Source organism: Pan paniscus, chromosome 9 (genome assembly GCF_029289425.2).
Source record: "Pan paniscus chromosome 9, NHGRI_mPanPan1-v2.0_pri, whole genome shotgun sequence".
Classification (NCBI taxonomy): domain Eukaryota; kingdom Metazoa; phylum Chordata; class Mammalia; order Primates; family Hominidae; genus Pan; species Pan paniscus.
The window spans coordinates 51,019,506-51,028,076 of NC_073258.2; the positions used below are offsets into that span (position 1 = coordinate 51,019,506).

The 8,571-nt window shown below is 51.1% G+C and overlaps 1 pseudogene; it reads left to right on the top strand.

Annotated features, from left to right (window-relative positions):
- The first annotated feature begins 219 nt into the window (after nt 1-219).
- LOC117975108 (ankyrin repeat domain-containing protein 33B-like) lies at nt 220-2,621 on the top strand (annotated as a pseudogene).
- The last annotated feature ends 5,950 nt before the right edge of the window (nt 2,622-8,571 follow it).

Here is an 8,571-nt window from a genome sequence, read left to right on the forward strand (position 1 = left end):
TCTTTGTTAAGTGTGCATTCAACTCACAGGGTTGAAACTTCCTTTTGATGGTTGCCTTTACTTAAATTACAAAATTAGCTGGGGGCGGGGGGCGGAGAATATGCATTAGAAGGGAAGGAGAACATACTTAACATACCATTGGAAGGTGAAACTCCTAATACTTGAGAATATTTGTGAGAACTGTTTAATTCTCACTGTAGAAAGATGTCCCCTTTGAATGACATTAAAAATTCACCAGAAAAGTGAAGAATAATAGTTAAAATGTCACATAAGTAACAAGAGTGTCAAAACATAAAGTGTTCTCAAAGGTTAAAGTACGTATTTGAGATAGAGTAGAGAATAAATAAGAGTTAATTAATTAGACTTCATTAGGGGAAAAGACTTTTCTAAAATCTTCCATAATAATAGAAGATATTAATTACAATAATTAAAATATACAAAAAATAAAAGCATTAAAATAGTGAAAAAATTTAGAAAGGGTAAACTTGAAAATTATTTAATTTTTAATCTCAAAAATCAGAAAGTGATTTATCAATGTCTTAAAAAATTAAAATAAAAACAAACTTAATAATGTAAAAGAAGGGAAGTTTCCACCGGGCTGGGTGCCAGAGCTAGGGCTTCCCTGAGGACGCAGAAGCAAGAAGCAGGGACCTTGGCACGCACCAGACTTTCCCGCCTGACAGAGCCTAAGCCCCCCGCCCACGCCTCAGGCCGCCGGCATGGTGCTGCTGGCTGGGACCCAGCCACAGGGTGGCGGGGAGCGCTGCGTGACCCTGCCACCGCCGTCCCCACTCCTAGGCACACAGGTCGAGGAGGACCGTGCTGACTGCAAAGAGTTCCAGGACTTCTCCAGTCTGCCCGACACCCGCAGCATCACCTGGGACGACTCTTTCTACCCTTTCCAGGAGGAGGAGGAGCATGGTGTCGAGGGCTTGGAGTGCGTCCTGGAGGAGGGCGTCCTGGAGGAGGGCGTCTTGGAGGCGTGGGGCTGCTGCAGACTTTGGTGCGGCGGGGGGTGAGCGTTGAGAAGACGTAGGAGCTGACCACAATGGCTAGACCGGCCTTGATGTCGCCTGCTACCACGGCTTTGTGGATATACCCTGGTGGCCTTAGCTGAGTGCCACCACATCGAAGTCAACTGGCAGGACAGGGAGGGGAACGCAACCCTAATCATAGCTGCACAGGCAGGAGCTGCCCCTGGCCCCATGGGCACAGTTGCCTTAGACACTGGCTCTCAGCCTTGCGCTTCCTGCGTCAGCATCACCTGGGCTGGTTCTTTTGAGCTTTAACACAGATCTGGTGGAAACACAGGCTGCCAAACCCGGCCGCTGGAGTCTTTCTTTGAATAGGCCTGGGGTGGGGCCCAAGAATGAGCAGAAGAACAGGTTTCCTGGTGTGGCTGATGCCACTTGCCCAGGGATCCCGCGTTGAGGACGGAGGGCTTTGGTTCATGCCTGATGATGGCCAGGAACCCTTCTCAGTAGGCATTGAAGACCAGCAGAGTCCCAGACCCCAAGAGAGATGTCGTCAGACGGACACAGAGGCATCACGGAATTAAAGTGAAAATGAGGAAAGGAGCTGAGCATCTGCTTCATGACTTTCCTGCGCTGTTTTACTAAAGAGGCTGTTCTGGCCCAGTCAGGGCATTCTATCATCACCAACTACTTGTTGAACTATGTCCTGGGTCTTGACCTTGAAGGATGGATGCGTTCGGGTTGAAAGCTGCCATGCAGGGTGGAACCAGTGGCATCCGAGCTCTGAGCTGGCAGGGGCGGGTGTCCACGCGAGGGTCCCCGCCGTGGGATGCTGCCAGAGGAGTGGCCACTTACACGTCCGCCTCATGCAGAGGCTCCTGGAGCGCCCCTGCCAGCAGCGGTTGGGGAAAAAGTACCAGCTTGAGCTGCCTCCGCTCCACGAGAGGGCGCCAATGATCGAGGGCTCGAAGAACTGCCTGCAGAGGGTCAGGGACTGCGAGCAGTCCGCGCTGACGCCGCGCTCCACCTGTGGCCCGGAGGACCGGGGCGCCCTGGACCACATGGTCAGGATGACCACCAGCCTCTAACAGCCCCGCCGTGGCCCTCGCGTGCCAGACCGTGTGCCCCCAGAGCTCCCTGTGCGTGGGGAAGAGGCGACTGGCGGTGCAGGAAATCCAGACGGCTCAGGAAATTCTGGCGACGCGGCGGGGGGTGGGGAGGCAGGCGCAGGAGGCGGGAGAAGCGGAGGGCGCAGAGCAGCACAAGCGGCCCTGCCCAGAGGCCGCGGGTTCCCGGGAGGGCTCCCCAAGAGCCGGCCTCCCACCTGTCCCGCTGCCAGGGTCCTGGGGCTCTGCCGACCCCGCCCCACGGAAGGCCAGCCTCCTGCCCCTGCAGCGCCTGTGGCGGAGCAGCTTATGGCCCGGCGTGGTGGTGCCCCGGATCCGCCTCAGCAAGGCGCCCGCGCCCACCTTCCAGCCCCAGAGGCCGGCGTGGAAGGGCAGCACCAAGGACAGTGGCCACCTGCGGATACCCAAGTGGCCTTACAAGGTGGCCACGGAGGAGAAACCGGAGGGTGAGGAGGCCAAGAAGAAGCGCCAGGCCAAGGTGCAGGAGAAGGGCCCGCCGCCCTGGAAGAAGAGGAAGTGAGAATCCGCGGGTGCTTGTCACGGGGTTCGAGGGCAGGGGGAGGCCGCGGGGCTGGGCACCATGGCCGCTCCGGGGACCACCAGGCGGCGCGCGTTTCCACGCTGTCTTTCCAGAATGCTCCCAGGAAGGGGCTGGGGGAACCACATCGATTCGCCTGATACCAGCCACCCTAGCAATCAGTACACCTAGCGGGCATGTTGCCTAAAAGGCTCCCTTTAGAGAACCTCAATTAAGATGTTTTTAAAGATCGATTTATTAGGCCGGGGGCGGTGGCTCACGCCTGTAATCCCAGCACTTTGGGAGGCCGAGGCGGGCAGATCACCTGAGGTTGGGAGTCTGAAAGTAGCCTGACCAACATGGAGAAAACCTGTCTCTACTAAAAATACAAAATTAGCCGAGCATGGTGGCACATGCCTGTAATCCCAGCTACTCAGGAGGCTGAGGCAGGAGAATCGCTTGCACCCAGGAGGCAGAGGTGGCAGGGAGCCAAGATCGCGCCATTGCACTCCGGCCTGGGCAACAAGAGCCAAACTCCGTCTCAATCAACAAAACCTCAATTTATTAAAGAGTATTTTCTCTGTGATTTTGTATTTTTAATTGTTATCCAATTTGTCAAGTTTTACAAGTGATAGGGCCCCTTGTATCCAAGACAGTTTTACTACACTTGCCTGAAGACCCTGTATTTAAAATACTGTTTCTAGCAATACATATTTATAATATCTATAGGAGTTTACACAGAAATCATGGGATTCTCTCCTTTTTGGCTGTTTGTTTTGGTCTTTTCTTCCTATTGTGGGTGCACATGCACACTGCATGTTTTTATTAATTAGATTAAGTGATGCCGGATATTTCTCTTTGATGGAGGGATTGACTCATTCAGCCACATGATCAAGTAAGAAAGAGATATCATATTTTATTGTATCTTTTTAGAAAGTATTATCCATACATATTGGGGAAAAACATTTATCGTCAAATTATAAAACAATGCAGATATAAGCATGTATGTATTGCTAGAATTAAAGTCTTTTTAATCGAGGAGTTTTAGATAAACTGGATAGAAAATCTTTAACATATTAAAAATAGATATCAGGGAAAAGTGTCATTTGATAAAATGGGGGAAATATAATAGATGATTACCAGAAATACAAAATTAAGCCGTATATGCTCTTAAGTAAATCGAATCCAGACATCTTTAAAATATAAAAAAAGGATGCAACAAGAGTAAGATGCAAATTAAGGGAATGGGGGGAGGTGATGTTTAGAACAAGCAAAGCGAATGCAATGGGAAGCAAACATATTTTAGGCAAATTCTCCTGGAGTGGACCAGACAGCCCTCTTTTCCAGACTCAGTTCCAAAGAGTCCCTTATGTGGGTATTTCTTTTATTTTTCCTTTGAGGACTGCACTTGGTGTTTAGCTCAACCTCATGCGGACCTCATGGAATTTCCAAAACGTGGGGCCTTGGTATTGTGGCACCTTCCTGCCACACGCACATAATTCACAGCATTACCAAGTCACCACGAGCTCCACGCTCACCTCTGTCAACCCTGGATACAGCCAGGCAATGTCACATGGTCTCCTAGGCATGCCTTTCCAAGCCGGCTATCCCTGCTGCGAAAGTTGTGAAGGCACGGGTCCGGGGAGCTGAGCCCTGGGCCTGTCCTAAAGCTCCATAGGTGACTGCACTGCATCCCACATGGAGAGCTGCAGCTCTAACAGAGGGATTTTGAGAGGCCTCAGTCGCCTTTAAGTGGCACTTCCAGGACACTCATCCTGAACTCTCACAAATGGCTCCACCTTCTCAAGAATGTCTAATTGTCATTGGAACAGCCGGTGTCTGGCAGCTTCGCTGGGGCTGACGTGCCATCTGACCCTTGGTGGGTATCCAGACATTCCTTCCTGTTTCTGCCATGGGAAGTTGACACTGGGAATGGTATGGAGCCCCCACTTCTACACTAAGCCTTGTGTGTCTGCTGCTTCCAGGTCACAAATGGACATTTCTGGTCCTGACCAGCTACTACCACACTGTAACCGATGCTCATAGTCTCCAGGGATGTGCAGAACAGCAATGGCAGGACAGGAAACAACTGGCGAATTCCTCAGATCCCACGCTGTTCCGGAGTGGGCATGTTGGGTCCCTGTTCCCAATGTGTTCCAGCCTTACCCAGGTGCACAGGGTACCTTGGGGCCAGCACAGGGCTGGTCAAGTAATGCTCCTGGTGTCCACAAAACAGCTCCAGAGATACCTGCATTTTGAAAAGCCTGCCAAGCCAGCAAGTATGGGGCAGGACCCAGATTTCTTTGGCAAATATGAAGGTGAGCTCGCCACTTGCCTGGTGAGTAGAAGCTGCCTTAACTGGCCAGTGTATGCAACTTGAGAGAAAATGACAATTTCATGGGGGGGGTTCTGGTGGGACTGGGAAGCCTGACCTTCCCCGGAGCTTTGGTATGTCCCCAGTGGAAAGACTGGATTTTGAAAACCCACCAGAGCCAACTGAAAGAAGGGCCATCCCTGATGAGATCCCAGACTCCCCCTGGTCTCTCTGGACTCACTTTAGGCGTGGCTTGCCTGTTGGCATCCCTTCCGTTTGGCCCATGAGGCAGGTCCAGGTAGCTTCTGCAGCTGTGTGCCTGGGTACTGGCCCAGCACTTCTCATTTTTGCCATGTGGAAGCTGATTTGCTAGTAGAGGAATTTTCCAAGTCAAAGAAAGCGTCACCGAGCCTCTTTCCTCCACCTATCGAGAACCCATGATCTTGGTTTCTTATTATCTTTGGAGTGGGCAGCAGAGGAGACAAGCAGACCTCCAGCCAGGCTCAGGGGGTGTGGGAGGGCAGGGAGAAAAGTCTAGAAGGTGGGGAAGTAGAGCCACCTTGAGGGGGTGTCCTGGGGTCAGTGTCGGGGTGATCAGATGAGCCAGTTTATATTTAAGCAACATTATTATGTTCAATTATTTTGGGTAAGGGATTCCTCAGGGGAGGTGTGGTCATCTGGTCCCAGAGGTGGAGTGCAATGCCCACTCATCTTCCTGAGCCATTTGGAAGCCCTTTCTTCTAGCCCTAGGTACTGGTGACACAGGCTCCTCGGTCTCAGGAGGTGCACAGGGCTGGCGGGGGGGTGCAGGCTTCTTGTCACTTACATACTCAGCACGATTGGGCATCAGGCATTCAGAGATCTTAGAGTGGCCTCTCTAAAAACCTGGTGTCCTAGGAGAACATTTATTATTTTTGTCTATTTTTGTTTCTTTGAACTGCTGCATTCACTCACTGAGGACTCGCCCTCCGTGCACCCCTCATGTTGTTCAGGAAGGAGGGGACTGACGAGCATGGACCCCTTTCTCCCCTTCTGTCAGTTGCCACCACACTGTCCCCACTGGCTTTATCACCACGTTCTCCCACCCCTGTTGCCTCATCTCTTCTTCCTCATTCACCCTTCCTTCCTTTGCCTGTTTTCTTCTCCCAGTTGGTTAAGTTCTTTATCATCCCTGGCACCACCTACCCTGAGGTCTACCAAGGACAGAAAAGCAGGGGCCTCTGTGAGGCAATGTGGTGTTATCATGGTGGGACCTCCAGACCCCCAGAGTGAGTGAACAGCAGGCCTGCCAGCATCTGTGCTGATGGCTAAGAATTCCTACACTGCCGTGCCCCTCCCACCCCCTCCTCTTTGCTCAGAAGGGAGACCAGGTTTGCTCTCTTGCAATGACAGCCCAGCCCCTGCTGTGCACAGGGATGGGGCTCAGGGTCCCTCCCTGCACCCTGATGATAATTAACTGTAGATAGTGAATTTCAAGTTGACAGCTACCTTCTCAGGAATTTATATATAAATATAGTTAAAGGAAAAGCTAAAGTCTATTTTACTACTTTTTAGTGTTTGTGAACTTTAAGCTTAAACTGGACAGAATAAATATTTCTCAGACAATGTCGATGCTTCTGATTACAAGTCCCTTGGTGGAGAATTTTTTTGGTGATTAGAGATTGGGGACTCTGGCAGCAGAAATGGCTTTGCGCTGGGTGTGAATTCACTTCTGTCCCTCAGAGAGCCTCCTGTGGATGTGATAGCATGTATTAACACCAGTGAAATCCACCTCCATGTGCATGGAGGTGGCTGATGAGAACACAAATGAGCCAGTCCTGGCACTTCCCTGCAGAACCGGTCACTCCTGGTCTGACATTGGAGCATGTGAATTAAGAGTGACAATTTTTTCTACTTGCTTCTGTGAATAAAGTATTCTACAGTCAGCCAGCACTAAACTCACTAGAAAGGAGGAGGGAAGAGCGTGGAGCCAATCATCTAGAATTACCTCGGTGTGCAGAGGCTGTCCCTTGGCTGCACTTGGGAAAAGCAGTGTGAAACATCCTGTGCCTCTTTCTTCTGGAGCGCCTCCTGACAGTCTCCTGGCAACACTAGAGACCTCAACACTATGGAGATCAGAATTTCAATAGCTTTGTCATCTCAGCATTGACCACTCCTGAGACCCGAGGCTCCTCCTGGGAGCAGGAGACCGCAAGTTCTTGATGTTCGTTGGAAAATAGGGTTTATGAATGCAGGAGGGCCGTGCTGGACTCCTCTGCCTTCTTCTCTCCCTGCTGTCAGCAGTGACCAGGTCTCCAGTGTGGACGTGAGTCTGTTGTGGGTGAAAGAGAAGCCCCTGGGGTAAGGCCAGACCCCAGGCCTGAAAAGGATGCAAAGCCTGCTGTTTCAGGCTGTCAGGAAGAATCGTGGGTACAAAGTGAATATGATTAAATGCATCCCAGAGAGGAAATGAATGTGCCCTCACTAAGAAGTGGGTCTGGCTGCCAGGTCTCTGGCAGCCCACCGGCAAGAGGACTACATCCCCTGCATCCCTGCCATCCACACTACATGATGTGGGGAGTCTGTCTCTTCACTCTTACCCTGGGGAGCCAAGCCTGCTTTGAGGAGTGAGTCACAGCCCTGATGTGTGCCTTGCATTACTCTTTCCCCAGGTGTGCCCGGAGACTCACGCTTGCTCATTTCTGTCCTGACACATCTCGCTGGTCCTGCGGTGGTCAGAGTCCTCGTGTTCTGTGTCAGCTCCTAGACATCATTAGTCTTTCATGTGATAAAGTATGAACACTTTTCTCTTTTACTGTATTTGGGGAAATTCTAACACTCTCCCCAGGGATTTGCGCAGGTCCCTCTGGCTCCCATGGTGGGTAATTCTATGGATTCTGCACCTGGCAGTCAGCACTCCCCCCTTGCAAGCCCCTGGGGTCCCTGTTTCTGTGGGCCTGGTCCTTGGTTTCTACCCCAGTACTTTTTTGCTGGGACCTGCCTAGAACTGCCTGGAGGGCCATGGTCTAGGGAAGGACAGGTGGAACCCTGACCACAACAGATCCTTCTAAAACAACAAAGTCACCTTGATGACGACGACTGCAGTGGGGTGAGTGCCATCGCAGCGGGCATGCTAGGAGGCGCCAAGGGCTTACCGCAAAAGAAGTTCTTCCCAAGGCACCCTTTGCATCTTCCCCTCCTCACCTCTCAGTGCATTTGGAACTGGCTTATGCATTGGAATGACTTAAATCAACTGCTCATTTCTGTGACCCCGCACTCACAGGTTCCTTCATTAACATTTTAAATAAGTGGCTAAAAAAACTCCTCTGGAGATTGCTTTTGAAAGCAGGAAAAAGAAAAACACACACTACCTGAAATGATTTTACTAATTTTTGAGTGACTCAGTTGAAAGTCAGTGTTGCACACAAAATTTCCTCATGCTGAGCCAGCTTGAAATAAGACTTGATAAAAGACACGGCCCTCAGTAGCAGGCGGTGCCACTGTGGACAGTGTACACTGTGGTGTGAGGGTATGCACAGGTGAGTGTAAGTGTGTTTACACATACACACGGATAAACTGAAAGGACACCGTGCTTCGTGCTGGCAAAGTTATGATGCTGCTGTAGCTTGTTATGGACCCCGGGCCGTGTCTGATGGGAAA